The sequence below is a fragment of the Tribolium castaneum genome, chromosome 7 (assembly GCF_031307605.1).
Source record: "Tribolium castaneum strain GA2 chromosome 7, icTriCast1.1, whole genome shotgun sequence".
Classification (NCBI taxonomy): Eukaryota; Metazoa; Arthropoda; class Insecta; order Coleoptera; family Tenebrionidae; genus Tribolium; species Tribolium castaneum.
In genome coordinates, this window is record NC_087400.1 from 1,603,422 (window position 1) to 1,620,798 (window position 17,377).

The 17,377-nt window shown below is 32.3% G+C and overlaps 2 protein-coding genes across 2 annotated transcripts in view; one reads left to right on the forward strand and one right to left on the reverse strand.

Annotated features, from left to right (window-relative positions):
• EloA (Elongin A) overlaps positions 1-17,377 on the forward strand; it is a 64,358-nt gene that overhangs the window by 21,828 nt on the left and 25,153 nt on the right. The window lies entirely within an intron of this gene.
• LOC103314906 (uncharacterized protein) overlaps positions 1-17,377 on the reverse strand; it is a 47,924-nt gene that overhangs the window by 18,323 nt on the left and 12,224 nt on the right. The gene's annotated exons all lie outside the window — the stretch shown is intronic.

Consider the following 17,377-nt stretch of genomic DNA (forward strand, 5'->3'; position numbering starts at 1 on the left):
AATTTTCTTAAAAACACTGGAAATCATAAAATTTCAATTTTTTAAAGGACACCATAAAAGGTACTAAAAAATAAAGCAATATTAAAAAAAATCAAAGTTTTACCAATTTGAACTCTGCTCCATATTTTTCAAAACGCTGCGAATACGGTTCCAGATACAAGAAAAATGTTCAGACGAAAGTTGTAGAGAATTAAATTTTCTTTAAAAAAGTCTGCAAAACCATATTCCTATCTTCAACCATTTAGGCCCCAAAGTCATTCAAAGACGCTCAAGCGATTGATTTGCGTTATTTTGTCGGTGATCAAGTATTGGAAAATGAATTTATACCTAAACCGTTGAAGATAGACAAATCGTGTCGCGGACTTTTTTGTAGAAAATTTAATTCTCTACAACCTCGATCCTTTCACTTTTATGTATCTTCAACCGTATTCGCTGCGTTTGCAAATAGAACGCAATAATTCTAAGCGATAATTTTTGGGCACCGGCGCCTATTTATCAAAACGCTGCGAATACGGTTGAAGATACAAAAAAGTGTAAGGTACTACGTTGTAGAGAATTAAATTTGCTACAAAAAAGTCCGCGACACCATATTTCCATCTTCAACGGTTTGGGTATAAATTCACTTTCCAATACTTGACCACCGACAAAATGGTGGAAATCCGTCGCTTGAGCATCTTTGAACGTCTCCCAAGCCTAAACCGTTGAAGATAAAGATATGGTCTCGCTGACTTTTTTAAAGGAAATTTAATTCTCTACAACTTTCTTCTGAACATTTTTCTTGTATCTTTAACCGTATTCGCAGCGTTTTGAAAAATACGGGTCAAAGCGCAAATTTTAAATCTTAAATAATTTTTTTCTCATGTTTCTCATGAAAATTTTAGTCGTCAGTTTTTCTGAGTCTGTTGAGAATGCAAAGCTCAACATTTCTGCATTTTTTTCCAAGTAATTAGTGAACTGGTTGAATTTTAATTAATTTAAAACGATTTGGCACCGAGACGGTATAACGCTCGAGGCGCCCTCATTTTTACATTGCCGTACTACATCTTTGGGTGCGATTTTGTATCTCGTTTCGTCTCCTAACTTATAGTCTTTCGTAGTTTGGTCTGTACTTGTAATTAATTAATTTTCATTAGAAACAAAGAAATAAAAATAAAAAATGCATACAGAAAACGTAATTAACAAAAATCAAGAATTTAAAACTAAAAATAATAAATTTTGCCCAAAACAGAGACAAAGAATAATTCATTCAACTGAACGCAGAATGGTCACAAAATTTTGTAAAAGTTTGTAAAAGACACCTTGTATATCGTTTTAATTTCTTCCAATTGATAAAAAAGGCAAAGTAGTCAAAGAAAACCTACATCGCGTTCCAATATGTTGCTTATTTTGCATTAAATTGGAATCAGAACGCAAACTTTTGATCTGCGATCTCTGTGAAATTATATCCACTTTTTGTGCGTAATAACATTCAACAAAGCAAAACCTTTTGAATTGGCAATTCAAATCCGGTTCGTCAAATCATCATCTGCGTCACAATTATTCGAAATTTCCATAGTTTGGTTCAAAACTTTGCAAAGGTTGCGCTATTACTAATATTATACAGCCGTATAACTCAATTTACATTCCATCACAGTTTGGTAAACAGAATGCAAATTCGCACAAGGTTGAAAAAATCGGTGTAATTCCTTTGTATCGCTTTCATTGAGTCGTGCTACCTGACATCAAACACTCTTCTCGCAAATCATATATCAAAGACAAACATTGCGAAGCGTGTGCCAAATAAAAATATAACGATCTCAGAGGTGGAGTTTCCATGCAGTTTATTCAAGTGTATTGGAAAGCTTTGCGACAAAAAGCGACGTTCTGTTTGTGTGTTATTCTCAATAAATAGAGAAAATGGAGATGGAAACAAGGGGATTACTGTTTTGTTACGAGAATTATTTCGCTTGCGAAAAATTTCTCACATGCTACTTTTATTCCACCGTTTAAAAATGCTAGACACTGACGAAAGGAAATGTACGTGGGTATTTTTAACTGACAAAGGAATCTGCGAAATGCTTAATTTCCTTCCTTAATGAGAAAACGCCCGCCCTCTCGAGTGAAAAAGAGCTCTACATAAAAGCCAGATTTATTACAATTAAATTATTCCTCTGTTACAAACAAAATAATTTAAATGACAATTTTTAAATAAAAAAGTTATTTTGCATAAAAAAATTGAGTACTGTTTCCAAAGTTTTTGTAAATTTTAAAATCCCAATTTTTTCTAAAAAAACATTTTTTATTTTTTTTTATTATCGATCATTTCAATTCTTTAATCAAATTTTTTTTGATTTTGATTTCATATTTGTCTATTATTAACAGCAAAAAATTAATCTCCTAGTTGTAATAGTTAATTAGTTAGTTGACTAACACCCTAATGACAAGTCATGACAGTCGATTTATCTGAATTAAAATTTATTATTCCTATTACAATCCTCTTTAAACTAATAATAACAGTTCCAAATGCGCACTAATAATCGCAAAGCGATAATAATTGAGTTCGCGAATGCACTAAAGCTGTAAACTAAATTAATTGATTCGAAATTAAATTAGAGTGTGTACCACGATATTGTAGTTCCATAATTGGATTAGATACGTAGTGCTCTAATCAAAAGTTGGACAACATTTGGAAATTATTCTGTTCAAGAAAACACTATAAGTTAGGAGACGAAACGAGATATAAAATCGCACCCAAAGATGTAGTACGGCAGTGTAAAAATGAGGGCGCTCCAAATCGTGTCAAATCGTTTTAAATTAATTTAAATTCAAGCAGTTTACTAATTACTTGGAAAAAAATGCAGAAATGTTGAGCTTTGCATTCTCAACAGACTGAGAAAAACTGACGACTAAAATTTTCATGAGAAACATGAGAAAAAAATTATTTAAGATTTAAAATTTGCGCTTCGTACCGTATTTTTCAAAACGTTGCGAATACGGTTAAAGATACAAGAAAAACATTCAGAAGAAAGTTGTAGAGAATTAAATTTTCTTTAAAAAAGTCAGCGAGACCATATCTTTATCTTCAACGGCTTAGACCCTAAAAACGTTCAAAGATGCTCAAGCGACTGATTTGCGTCATTTTGCCGGTGGTCAAGTATTGGAGAGTGAATTTATACCCAAACCGTTGAAGATAGAAATATGGTGTCGCGGACTTTTTTGTAGCAAATTTAATTCTCTACAACGTCGTTCCTTACACATTTTTGTATCTTCAACCGTATTCGCAGCGTTTTGATAAATAGGCAACGGTGCCCAAAAAATTATCGCTTAGAGTTATTGCGTTCTTTTTGCAAACGCAGCGAATACGGTTGAAGATACAAAAAAGTGAAAAAAACGAGGTTGTAGAGAATTACATTTTCTACAAAAAAGTCCGCGACACGACATGTCTATCTCCAACGGTTTAGGTACAAATTCATTTTCCAATGCTTGACCACCGGCAAAATGAAGGAAATCCATCGCTTGAGCGTCTTTGAATGACTTTGGGGCCTAAATGGTTGAAGATAGAGATATGGTCTCGCGGACTTTTTTAAAGGAAATTTAATTCTCTACAACTTTCCTCTGAACATTTTTCTTGTATCTGTAACCGTATTCGCAGCGTTTTGAAAAATAGGGGGCAGAGTGCAAATTGGTAAAACTTTGAAATTTTTTTAAATATAGTTTAAGATATAATTTTTGCACTATTTTTATCTCCTATTATTTAGAATTTGATGCTCTACCTGCCTGTATTTTTTTATTCGCCTTGTGCTAACCGTTATTTAATTACAACAATTTTTATAAATTGATTGCCTGAAAACTTGACGGTAATGGAACAAGGGCGCCTCTGGCGACGTTAACGGAACTATCGAGGACGGGGACGTTTTATTTGTACGTCGTTTCCTATCCTTAGTTTTAGATATCCGTAGTCTGAACTTTTAATTATTCGAAAAGATTTTGTTTCAGTTTTGTGCCCAGATATTTTGATCAATATCACTAAAACGGGAGGGTTTTACTTTGCCGTAATGTGTGCTTTAATCATAACGAAATAGTTTACGTGGCAAAGCAAATTTTGGCGAATAATTAGGGAAGAGTTGCTGAAAATTGAACAACGGGAAATTAAACACGAGATATTGTTTTGGATTAAAGTTGCAATAACAACTGGGAATGTTCCAACTTTTGGGCCATTGTTTGCAAAGTTAATTGCGTAATTGAATCCGTAATCAAAGTGGTTGTTGAAAAATCATTCACAAAAAATTAAATTAAACTCTAGCCTTTGATTTTTTTGTTTAAAAACACACCGCCCACGCAAATTCAGTTTTAATTTAATTTGCCTTCTGGGACAAACTTTCTTGCAATAAATTTTAGATTATTTCTGTACAAGTAAGTTTGCGCGTTCTCTCGACTAAATAAAATAATTTTTTACGCTGGCTCCAAACATTAATAAACCACTCCACGTCGTCCGCTGAATTTTTTATCACATTGCGCTTTGAAAAGTCGAAGCAAATATTAAATAATAGATTGGTCCAAGTTTCTTCGGAAGTGTTATATTTCGCTAGTTGACCAAGTTTCAGCTTTTAAGCACTCGAGTAACTCAAATAATGGCGCACATTTTCATTGTTTTTCTTTCGCTTTGTTACGGAGCGAGAAGTTGCGACTAATCAACTGCAAGGCCGACAAATATAAATAAAGTACAAAATTTAATTAAAGGCCAATTAAACCATGTTTTCAATAAAATATTATAACGAAATTAAATGGTGGGAATTAATTTATTGGTTTTTTAGTGCGCTCAAAATGAGTTTCTTGTGGAAGCAATTATAACTCAATAAACAAGTTCCTCGTAAACAATTTTAAAAACATTCATTTTAAAATTAATTATTTTGTAAATAAGGGTCTAAAGCATATAAAAATGGTGGATGCGCCGGGTTAGGTATTGTGTTGTGTTGATGACGATTTCACAATTTATTGAAACAACAACACAACGAAAATACATTACAGTAAACCTTCAAATAAACACGCATTGTGTGAACAAAATGGTAAATAACTACGTTATTGAAAATTTAAAATTTATTAACAATGAAATTATTGTTGATGAAAACACAGTTCAATTTTCATATTAGTGTTGTGCGATATTTTAAATCAATGTAACTTTTTTTTTCTGAATGATTATTTAATCTCAGGAAATTTTAGGAAAAAAATTTAATATTCATCTAATTTTTATAATTTTTTTAATTACGGCTAAACCATTCGAAAAAGTGGAACTATTTTTACCCATACCTATGCAAAATGATCCGGGGAATCGATTGGCATCAAGAAAATTGCCAAATTCCCAATAGTTTTTTAGTTATGAATTTTTTAAAATTTTACCAAATTTTGCATTTGTCTCCAATTTGTTCGAAAACTATTAGTCGGAGAACAATAATTTTTTTGAAAGCAATAGATAATTTAAAGAGCTTTCCAACGATAATACACTTCATAGGGTTGTCTCTAATAGTTCCGGAGCTATTGCTCGAGAAATGTTCCGGGTACCCAAAATCGACAAAAATTGCGACGAAAATTGAAAAATCAAACTTCTAAAAATCGAACATATGGACTTTTTGTGGACTAAAAACAACTTTTGTGGGTTGTTAAGACATGTAGAAGTCCATAAAAATTTACTGGAGTAAGTTAAAAAAAAAATTTTTTTTTCACCTCTTTGAAGGTAAGTTTCACTCAGGGAAATTTTAAGCAAAAAAATTCAAAATTTTAAATCTCATGAAAAGTTGGTATAATACAGAAAATGAGCCGCTGAATTCAATGGAACAAACCGCATTGCTCTACGGCTTTTAGTTTTCGAGTTATGAATTTTTTTAATGAATAAAATTTTTCACTATGACAAATGGCTACCCTAAATTTAGTCAAAAAATTTTAAATTTTTTATTCTTGTGAAAAATTGATATATTACGTAAAATGAGCCGTAGAATTCAACCGAACAAACCGCATTGCTCTACGACTTTTAGTTTTTTTTTATAAATTTTTTTAGTGAAAAACTTTGATCGCCTCTGTAGCCGGAACCGTTGCCCGGAGCGGCTCCGGGTTTGGACGAAAAATTAGAGAAAAATAAGCGCTATCGGATGGTTTTTTGTTCGTTGCTCAAAGTCTTACAGTTTCCGAGAAAAACGCAAAAAAAGTTTCCATTTTCACTTTTTTTCAATTTTCAACCGCCAATTACGGCGAAACTATTAGAGTTATCGAGAAACGGAAAAATGGAGAATAACCGGAATAAAAAATTCTACAAAATGGCATAGGACTGAAGGCGATATCTCGCAAAAAATTTTTCAATCTTCAAACGCCGATTACGGCCAAACTAAAAGAGTTAGGAGAAAACGCTTTTTTAGATCGGAAAGAGCACATCAAAATCTATAAGATAGAATCGGTTTTATTTGATTTAGAAACACTTTAAAAATTGACCAATTTTAAGGGGGGGGTTAACTTTTTTTTATTTTTTTTGTTTTCTCATTTCTGGCTAAACTATTCGAAAAACTGGAACTATTTTCATCCATACCGATGCAAAATGATCCGGGGAATCGATTGGAATCAAGAAAATTGCCAAATTCCCAATAGTTTTTTAGTTATGAATTTTTTAAAATTTTACCAAATTTTGCGTTTGTCTCCAATTTGCTCGAAAACTATTAGTCGGAGGACAATATTTTTTTTTGAAATCAATAGATAATTTAAAGTGCTTTCCAACGATAATACACTTCATGAGGTTATCTCTAATAGTTCCGGAGCTATTGCTCGAGAAATGTTCCGGGTACCCAAAATCGACAAAAATTGCGACGAAAATTGAAAAATCAAATATCAAAAAATCGATCAAATGGACTTTTTGTGGACTTTTAACAACTCTAGTGGGTTGTTAAGACATATAAAAGTCCATAAAAATTTGCTGGAGTGAGTTTAAAAAAAAATTTTTTTACCTCTTTGATGGTATATTACTCAGGAAATTCGAGCAAAAAAATTGAAAATTTTAAATCTCGTGAAAAGTTGGTATAATACAGAAAATGAGCCGCTGAATTTAATGGAACAAACCGCATTGTTCTACGACTTTTAGTTTTTGGATTATGAATTTTTTTCGTGTGATTAAATTTTTCAATTTTTTTATTTTTTTAATTACGCCAAAACTATTCGAAAAAGTGGAAATGTGTTGTTTTGAACTTGTGTGAAATGACTCGGGAAATCGACTGGCGTCGAAAAAATTGCCAAATTTTCAATAGTTTTTTAATTATGATTTTTTTAAAATTTCACGTATTTTTGCATTACTTTTTCTTATTCTTTTATTTTGTTATTAAAGCTGTAAAAAGTTAAATAAAACCATTTTAAAGGAGAAATTGCCAAGGTATATAGAGAAAAAATGACTTAAAAGAACAGAAAATAAATTAATAAGAATTGTAAATCGTCTATTAAGAATTTAGTTTGTCAGTTGCTTATTTGCTGCTGTTCTTATTTCCTGAATAAGATGGGCACTGAGCAAAAAACCGTTTCCTGTGTCTAATGAAATATTTCTTTAGTTGGGTTAGCGTAAACCAAACTGCTAATGAAAACGTCTCGTGACGACATGCTGTAATAAAACACTTAGCTGGAAGTACTTTAGGCGTGCTGTATTTAGAGCCCTTTACATTATGCATGAGAAATTTAATCTTACCCTTCGTCTACTATAAAACCCCGAGTAAACAGCAATTCGATTTCAAACTAGTCCATATTTACTTGTTTATTCTATTCCGAAATCCTCGTCGAATAATGGCAATCATGACTTAACTCCTGAACCAATTTCTTGTGCTCAGATTTAAGTTAACTCCAAACAAGCTTTTTTCGTGAAAATATCAATTACAAACACGTCGGATATTTAGGAAATTAGTTTGTTTCCGGTTCCTGTTGTTGACACGTGGAAATCCGAGTAGACGTTCGTTGCAAAAACAGTTTTTCGAAACAAACATCTGCTACATTTGACATTTTAATTAGTGTCAGTGGAATCCTTTGGCTTAGGGGTGAAAAAAGCGATTTATCATTAGCAGCGTTCAATTATCGTCTCGAAAGACATCCATTATCGCGCTTTAGACGCGATGTTGCGTTTGCTATTGTGTCATGTAGAACGGAACCAAGACGAACAAGTATCTTTTTATGAAAGGCGATAAAGCGAAATGCAGTTTGACGCAAAATCGATGTTTCACACCGGTTTCTGGCTGCTAAACATTTACATTAATGCCCGATCGCGTTGTCGATTTTAATTAAACGACCTGATATAGATTTTAATTAGAACGAGCGAAAGCGGTTTATTAGCGGACCTGATACGGGTTTTAATTCACTTAAACCTGATCGAATTTTTTTAGTGACGGCAAAACTATTTGAAAAAGTGGAAGTATTGTAATGTTAGTCTGTGTAAAATGATGATACGACTTTTAGTTTTCGAGTTATGAATTTTTTTAATGAATAAAATTTTTTACTATGACAAATGGCTACCCTAAATTTAGGCAAAAAATTTTAAATTTTTAATTCGTGTGAAAAATTGATGTAATATGTAAAATGAGCCGTAGAATTCAATCGAACAAACCGCAATGCTCTACGACTTTTAGTTTTTTTTTTATGAATTTTTTTAGTGGAAAACTTTGATCGCCTCTGTAGCCGGAACCGTTGCCCGGAGCGGGTCCAGGTTTGAACGAAAAAATAGAGAAAAATAAGCGCTATCAGATGGTTTTTTGTTCGTTGCTCTAAGTCTTACAGTATCCGAGAAAAACGCAAAAAAAGGTTTCCATTTTCACTTTTTTTCAATTTTCAACCGCCAATTACGGCGAAACTATTAGAGTTATCGAGAAACGGAAAAATGGAGGACAACCGGAATAAAAAACACTACAAAATGGCATAGGACTTAAGGCGATATCTCGCAAAAAATTTTCAATTTTCAAACGCCGATTACGGTCAAACTAAAAGACCTAGGAAAAAACGCTTTTTTCCATCGGAAAGAGCACATCAAAATCTATAAGATAGAGTCGGTTTTATTTGATGTTGAGACACTTTAAAAATTGACCGATTTTAAGGGGGGGTGTTAACTTTTTTATTTTTTTATTTTCTTATTTACGGCTAAACTATTCTAAAAAATAGAACTATTTCCATCCTCACCTATGCAAAATGATCCGGGGAATCGATTGGCATCAAGAAAATTGCCAAATTCCCAATAGTTTTTTATTATAATTTTTTTAAAATTTGCCCGATTTTTGCTTTTATTCGCAATTTGCTCGAAAACTATTAGTCGGAGAACAATAATTTTTTTTGAAAACAATAGATAATTTAAAGAGCTTTCCAACGATAATACACTTCATGGGGTTATCTTTAATAATTCCGGAGCTATTGCTCGAGAAATGTTTCGAGTTGCTCCACGACTTTTAGTTTTCGAGTTTCTTTCTTAATTTTTAACAAAAAACTTTAACATTTTAACTTTCGTTAAATGTCGGTATAATACAGAAAATGAGCCCCTGAATTCAATGGAAGAAACCGTTTTGCTCTAGGACTTTTAGTTTTTGAATTCTGAATTTTTTTGTGTAAACAAATTTTTCAATTTTTTTTTATTTTCTCAATTACGGCAAAACTATTCGAGAAAGTGGAAATGTATTGACTTCAGCTTATGTGAAATGACGCGGGAAAGCGATTGGCGTGGAGAAAATTGCCAAATTTCCAATGGTTTTTTAGTTATGATTTTTTTTAATTTTATTAATTTTTGCATTTATCTGCAATTTTTTCGAAAACTATTGGTTGGAGGACAATAGTCTTTTTTGAGAAAGATAGATAATTAAAAGAGCTTTCCAACGATAATAAACTTTAAATTAAAATTTGCTAGTTTAAATTTTAAAATCAATTTTTTCAGTTTTTAGAGAAAAACTCAAAAAAATGTAGCAATTTTTACTTTTAACAATTTGTAGCTCAGTTGACATTCTAGAGCTTTTCTGCTTTTCTTTATGTCTTATTTACTGTTGTTTTATTTCTCGGTCTGATTTTTTAGTTTTCTTGTTTTTTTTTGTTTTACGTTTTAAATTAAACTTTTTTATTTTCCTTATCGTCTTTATACGTTTCTTACTGTCTTTATTTCTGTTTTTCTTTCGTATCTTTCTTCCTTTTGATTTTTTTTGTCTTAAAACATTTAAGTATCGAGTTAATTACGGAATAGATAGATAAGTATTTAATTTATGTTTTTTCTTTTGTCTATTAATTTTATTTTTTTTTTCAGAAATCTTTACTATTGTATAGTTTAGGTTGCGTTTATTAAAACATTAATAGGTTTTTAGATTCTTAAGATGTCTCTCTGTATAGTTTTGAGTTTTTTCTTGTTGTCTTTTTGTTTCTCTTTCTGTTTTGTTCACAGAGTTTCTGTTTATCGGTTATTTTTCTGTTTTTCTTTGTTTTACGTCTTAAGTTAAGTATTTTTACTTTTTTGTACATCAGGATACGTGTATTTTGTCTTTATTTTCTTAATCATTTTTATGTTTCTTACTGTTTTTGGTTCTACTATTAAGCATTTAATTTTCATTTTTTATTTTTGTCTATTTTTCTTTATTTTTTGATATATTTGAGATTTTTTTTACTTTTATATGGTTCAGGTTTTTTGTAGTTTTTTTGTTTCTGTTGTTTAACGAGCATTATGTTTGCCAAAACGAGTGAGCGCACTCACCGTGAATTTTTTATAAAAATAAATAAAAGCAATTGTTTCGTATCGGGTACATTTCAGTGAAATTGTGCCGTAATCGAATTTTCACGCAGAAATATCTAGAGAATTTTCTTCAGCCGCATCCTATTACCGAATAATGCGGCAGTTTAGCGTGACTGGCGACTTTCATTCAACACTGCTGCAAAATTAATTCCATGCAAAAGTAGACATCGATTTTTTATTCCAAATTTAATTAAAGGAAAAAAACACTGTTCACAAAGGATCGTGTTTACTCGACAAATCAATCATCTTTACATGAGCTATTTTGTATCAAGTGACGTATTTTGAAATAAACATGCGCTACACAGTGAAATATCTTGATTGATTCCGCAAAACCGAAACTTGAAACCCTCAAGAGGACGAACTTGAGTCGATTAGAAACCTCAACAAGCGCAATACTTTTCCAGTAAATTAGAAGAAAATTATTTTTTGGCCGGAAAAGTTCCTAACTCGGTTATAGCACATGTGGTTACACATTTAATTAATTCAATTGCACACTCTCAGACAAATTAAAGAGATTTAAATTTTTTCCTCCAATTATTGTTACTACGAACACGAATGGAAAAATTTGGCCCAAATAATTCTTCCCCTAATTAGAAGTAAGTCAGAGCGGTTTTAATTTACTGGAACAGACTTAATCGCCCAAATAAACCATCCAATGAAAATTTTATCGCCAATCTTCCTCTTGTTTAATGTAATCGGTAATAAAAATGCGCAGCAATGACTCGTTTTGCGAAACTTTGGCAATTAGCTGAAACTTTAAACGAGCAACAGAGTATTTCCGGAACACAACTTTAAATAAATTAACCGCTTGTACGTCAACATAATGCAAAGGTTCGTTTCTAGTTTTATGATCGTTTTGGGGAGTTTTGTCAAACAGTATTATGCCGAAAGTTGGAATGTTGGTATAACTGAGGAAGCGTCTTCCGGTTGCACCGGAAAACAAAAGCGGGTGAAATTTTTATTACGGGAATATATTTCAATTTTGAGGTTGCGAGACTTTAATAAAATGCAACGAAATGAGCTTATGCAAAAATATTTCACGTCAGTAAAATATTGAATACAAGGCATTTTTTATTACAATAAATTTCAGTTTTGTTTGTTGTATTCAATCCGTTTGACTTTTAAGTAAACCAAGTGACCCTCCACTGGAGGAGAATTTCGCGTAAACTCTAAAGAATTGAAGCGAAATTCTCTTAAGTGTTTTCAGCTTGTAGCATTTAGGCGATGAATTCGTAAGAAGTTTGAGCATAAATAATTCGTACGCTCCGAGATGAATAATTAAAGAAGTAATTTCGTTTTTGATGTTTGAAGTACAAACAGCCGAAACAATTTCATGCGATTTTTTCGGTTAACTTATCCAGTGACTTGTTATAATCCAACTACAATTTAACGGCTTTGATGTTAATGCTGCCATGAATAGGGATTTTATTTGCGAAGGTGGTAGCCTTTGCTATTAATATTCATACAGTGTTGAATATAAATGACGGAGTAATGTTGCAAATGCACCGTTTTTGATTATTTCGTTCAAGGAGACGAAATAATAGAATCTCAGTGAAGTCTATTTCTGTAGTGAGCGAAATCACGAATGAAATCACAAGAAAGTATTTATAGCGCGCAATATTGCGAACCCACGTTTTATCGATTAGCCCTTAGGTCGCCCATATAATGTCAATCCTGCTTTATCTAATTTCATTATAAATTATTTATTATCTAACATGCACATCTGCCAGAATCCGGTGGTAAATGGGCGTGTGTTCTATAGAGATTACGAAGACCACCTGCAGCTTGCATAACATGAATGAGGAACTATGTGTAATGAGAATTTACCATCCAATCTATGCTTTAGTAAGTTTCCTTGAGAATAGTCGGGTAATTGCTTCTTGAGCTTTGGCAAAAAGTCGACAAGCTTATGTAAGTACTTGTGTAATCATTACGAAGCCACTGGTGTGTTATGGAATTATTTATTAATTTACAGTAAATCACACCGGTTGTTAAAAATTTAAAAATAGTGAGATAAAAATAAATAAATTTTGTCACCTGTAACTCTCTAGACCACTAAAAAATTTCATAACTCAAAAACTAAAAGTCGTTGAGCAAAACCGTTTGTTGCAGTGAATTTTACTGCTCAAATTGCTTAGAATACCAGCCTTTTCACAACACTGGCTTACACGAGAAATTTTTTAAAAAATATTTTAATTTTAAAATTGGTGGATGCGCCGGGTTATTTATTAAAAAATTTATAACTCGAAAACTAAAAGTCGTAGAGCAATGCGGTTTGTTCCGTTGAATTCAGCGGCTCATTTTCTGTATTATATCAACTTTTCACGAGATTTAAAATTTTCAATTTTTTTGCTCAAATTTCCTTTCACCTTTCACCTTCAAAAAGGCGAAAAATAATTTTTTTTTTAAACTCACCCCAATAAAGTTTTATGGACTTTTTATGTCTTAGCAACCGACTAAAGTTGTTAAAAGTCCACAAAAAGTCCATTTGATCGATTTTTTGATGTTTGATTTTTCCAATTTTTGTGGCGATTTTGGTCGATTTCTAGTACCCGGAACATTTGTCGAGCAATAACGCCGGAACTATTAGAGATAACCCCATGAAGTGTATTATCGTTGGAAAGCTCTTTACATTATCTATTGTTTTCAAAAAAAATTATTGTCCTCCGACTAATAGTTTTCGAGCAAATTGGAGACAAACGCAAAATTTGGTAAAATTTTAAAAAATTCATAACTAAAAAACTTTTGGGAATTTGGCAATTTTCTTGATGCCAATCGATTCCCCGGATCATTTTGCATAGGTATGGATCAAAATAGTTCCACTTTTTCTAATAGTTTAGCCAGAAATGAGAAAATAAAAAAAAATAAAAAAAAGTTAACACCCCCCCCTTAAAATTGGTCAATTTTTAAAGTGTTTCTAAATTAAATAAAACCGATTCTATCTTATAGATTTTGATGTGCTTTTTCCGATCTAAAAAAGCGTTTTCTCCTAACTCTTTTAGTTTGGCCGTAATCGGCGTTTGAAAATTGAAAATTTTTTTGCGAGATATCGCCTTCTGTTCTATGCTATTTTGTAGAGTTTTTTATTCCGGTTGTCCTCTATTTTTTCGTTTCTCGATAACTCTAATAGTTTCGCCGTAATTGGCGGTTGAAAATTGAAAAAAAGTGAAAATGGAAACTTTTTTTGCGTTTTCCTCGGAAACTGTAAGACGTTGAGCAACGAACAAAAAACCATCTGATAGCGCTTATTTTTCTCTATTTTTTCGTCCAAACCCGGAGCCGCTCCGGGCAACGGTTCCGGCTACAGAGGCGATCAAAGTTTTTCACTAAAAAAATTCATAAAAAAAAAACTAAAAGTCGTAGAGCAATGCGGTTTGTTCGGTTGAATTCTACGGCTCATTTTACGTAATATATCAATTTTTTACAAGAATAAAAAATTTAAAATTTTTTGCCTAAATTTAGGGTAGCCATTTGTCATGGTGAAAAATTTTATTCATTAAAAAAATTCATAACTCGAAAACTAAAAGTCGTAGAGCAATGCGGTTTGTTCCATTGAATTCAGCGGCTCATTTTCTGTATTATACCAACTTTTCATGAGATTTAAAATTTTGAATTTTTTTGCTTAAAATTTCCCAGAGTGATACACTTACCTTCAAAGAGGTGAAAAAAAAATTTTTTTTAAACTCACTCCAGTAAATTTTTATGGACTTCTACATGTCTTAACAACCCACAAAAGTTGTTTTTAGTCCACAAAAAGTCCATATGTTCGATTTTTAGAAGTTTGATTTTTCAATTTTCGTCGCAATTTTTGTCGATTTTGGGTACCCGGAACATTTCTCGAGCAATAGCTCCGGAACTATTAGAGATAACCCCATGAGGTGTATTATTGTTGAAAAGCTCTTTAAATTATCTATTGATTTCAAAAAAAATTATTGTCCTCCGACTAATAGTTTTCGAGCAAATTGGAGACAAACGCAAAATTTGGTAAAATTTTAAAAAATTCATAACTAAAAAACTATTGGGAATTTGGCAATTTTCTTGATGCCAATCGATTCCCCGGATCATTTTGCATAGGTATGGATCAAAATAGTTCCACTTTTTCGAATAGTTTAGCCAGAAATGAGAAAATAAAAAAAAATAAAAAAAAGTTAACACCCCCCCTTTAAAATTGGTCAATTTTTAAAGTGTTTCTAAATCAAATAAAACCGATTCTATCTTATAGATTTTGATGTGCTCTTTCCGATCTAAAAAAGCGTTTTCTCCTAACTCTTTTAGTTTGGCCGTAATCGGCGTTTGAAAATTGAAAAATTTTTTGCGAGATATCGCCTTCTGTCCTATACCATTTTGTAGAGTTTTTTATTCCGGTTATCCTCTATTTTTCCGTTTCTCGATAACTCTAATAGTTTCGCCGTAATTGGCGGTTGAAAATTGAAAAAAAGTGAAAATGGAAACCTTTTTTTGCGTTTTTCTCGGAAACTGTAAGACTTTGAGCAACGAACAAAAAACCATCTGATAGCGCTTATTTTTCTCTATTTTTTCGTCTAAACCGGGAGCCGCTCCGGGCAACGGTTCCGGCCACAGAGGCGATCAAAGTTTTTCACTAAAAAAATTCATAAAAAAAAAACTAAAAGTTGTAGAGCAATGCGGTTTGTTCGGTTGAATTCTACGGCTCATTTTACGTAATATATCAATTTTTCACAAGAATAAAAAATTTAAAATTTTTTGCCTAAATTTAGGGTTGCCATTTGTCATGGTGAAAAATTTTATTCATTAAAAAAATTCATAACTCGAAAACTAAAAGTCGTAGAGCAATGCGGTTTGTTCCATTGAATTCAGCGGCTCATTTTCTGTATTATACCAACTTTTCATGAGATTTAAAATTTTGAATTTTTTTGCTTAAAATTTCCCTGAGTGACATACACTTACCTTCAAAGAGGTGAAAAAAAAATTTTTTTTTAAACTCACTCCAGTAAATTTTTATAGACTTCTACATGTCTTAACAACCCACAAAAGTTGTTTTTAGTCCACAAAAAGTCCATATGTTCGATTTTTAGAAGTTTGATTTTTCAATTTTCGTCGCAATTTTTGTCGATTTAGGGTACCCGGAACATTTCTCGAGCAATAGCTCCGGAACTATTAGAGATAACCCTATGAAGTGTATTATCGTTGGAAAGCTCTTTAAATTATCTATTGATTTCAAAAAAAATTATTGTCCTCCGACTAATAGTTTTCGAGCAAATTGGAGACAAATGCAAAATTTGGTAAAATTTTAAAAAATTCATAACTAAAAAACTATTGGGAATTTGACAATTTTCTTGACGCCAATCGATTCCCCGGATTATTTTACATACGTATGAATCAAAATTGTTCCACTTTTTAGAAGAATAGTTTAGTCGTAATTGAGCAAATAAAAAAACCAAAAATATATTATAACTCAAAAACTAAAAGTCGTAGAGCGAAACCGTTTGCTGCAGTGAATTCTGCTGCTTAAATTGCTTAGAATACCAACATTTTCACAACACTAGCTCACTCGAGAAATTTTTAAAAAAAATATTTAAATTTTGAAATTGGTGGATGCGCCGGGTTATTTATTAAAAAATTCATAACTCAAAAACTAAAAGTCGTTGAACAAAACAGTTTGTTTCGGTGAATTCAGGAGCTTATTGTCTGTATTATACCAACTTTTTCACGAGAATAAAAATAGCTAAAATTAAATTACTTTCGAGCCCAGAAGCATGTTCAGTTTATAGTCACTTAACAAGGTACCCACATTACAAAATAATTCATTAGTAATGTAGGCTAAAAATTTGCAAAATAACAACACGTGCTGCTTGTTTAATGTGACACGTCCAGTGCAACAGGCCACGTTTTTCACAAAACAAAATAGCATTAGCGTTTTTATTTCCACCTCCAACTTCATTTGGCCCGAGGTATCGTTTTGGCCCCACATCGATTAACAAAGGTCGTAAATGGATAAAAGGATAACTGGGCTTTTTTCTCTCGTGATTTATGTTACGAAAGGGTCGTGCATTTTGTATACACTACAGTGTGAAGTATTTATTTCGGTTGAAACCCGAGGATGATTGATGATTAAATCAGTGTCGCGTTGCTTACTAAACGTCAAATTAGTCGACAGAAGCAACGATCGCGGTTCTAATTACCTATCGATTCTCCATTAATATGGCGGCCCGGCCGCCATTTTTTCCCCAAGCTTACTTTGATTCGAATCCAATCCACTTTACTTAGTTTCTCTTTACAAAAGGAGTGCCGGGATTGTGACTGGGCAAAGCAAACACGCGGTCAAGTAAAGTAATTAAATGCTGTGTTTTCAAACGCGTTTTCGAAAGAACTCGAGAGCGACGCGCTACATTAAACGGATTATATAAAAGGGAACAGTTAATGAAGTTTGTAATCTTCTCAACCTCGTTAGGGAGCGTCGTAACTCGACGTTTCGCATATTTTTCTCCCTTATTAATAACAGTTTACAAGTCGGCAAATTCGATTACAAATGTTTGACCTCAGACCGGACGTTAGATTTCCCTCTAGAGCTATCGACTTGTTTGCACATGTGACTGGGGATTCCCAGAGTTTCGATACAACTTACGTAATGAAAATGGGAGAACCATCAACAAA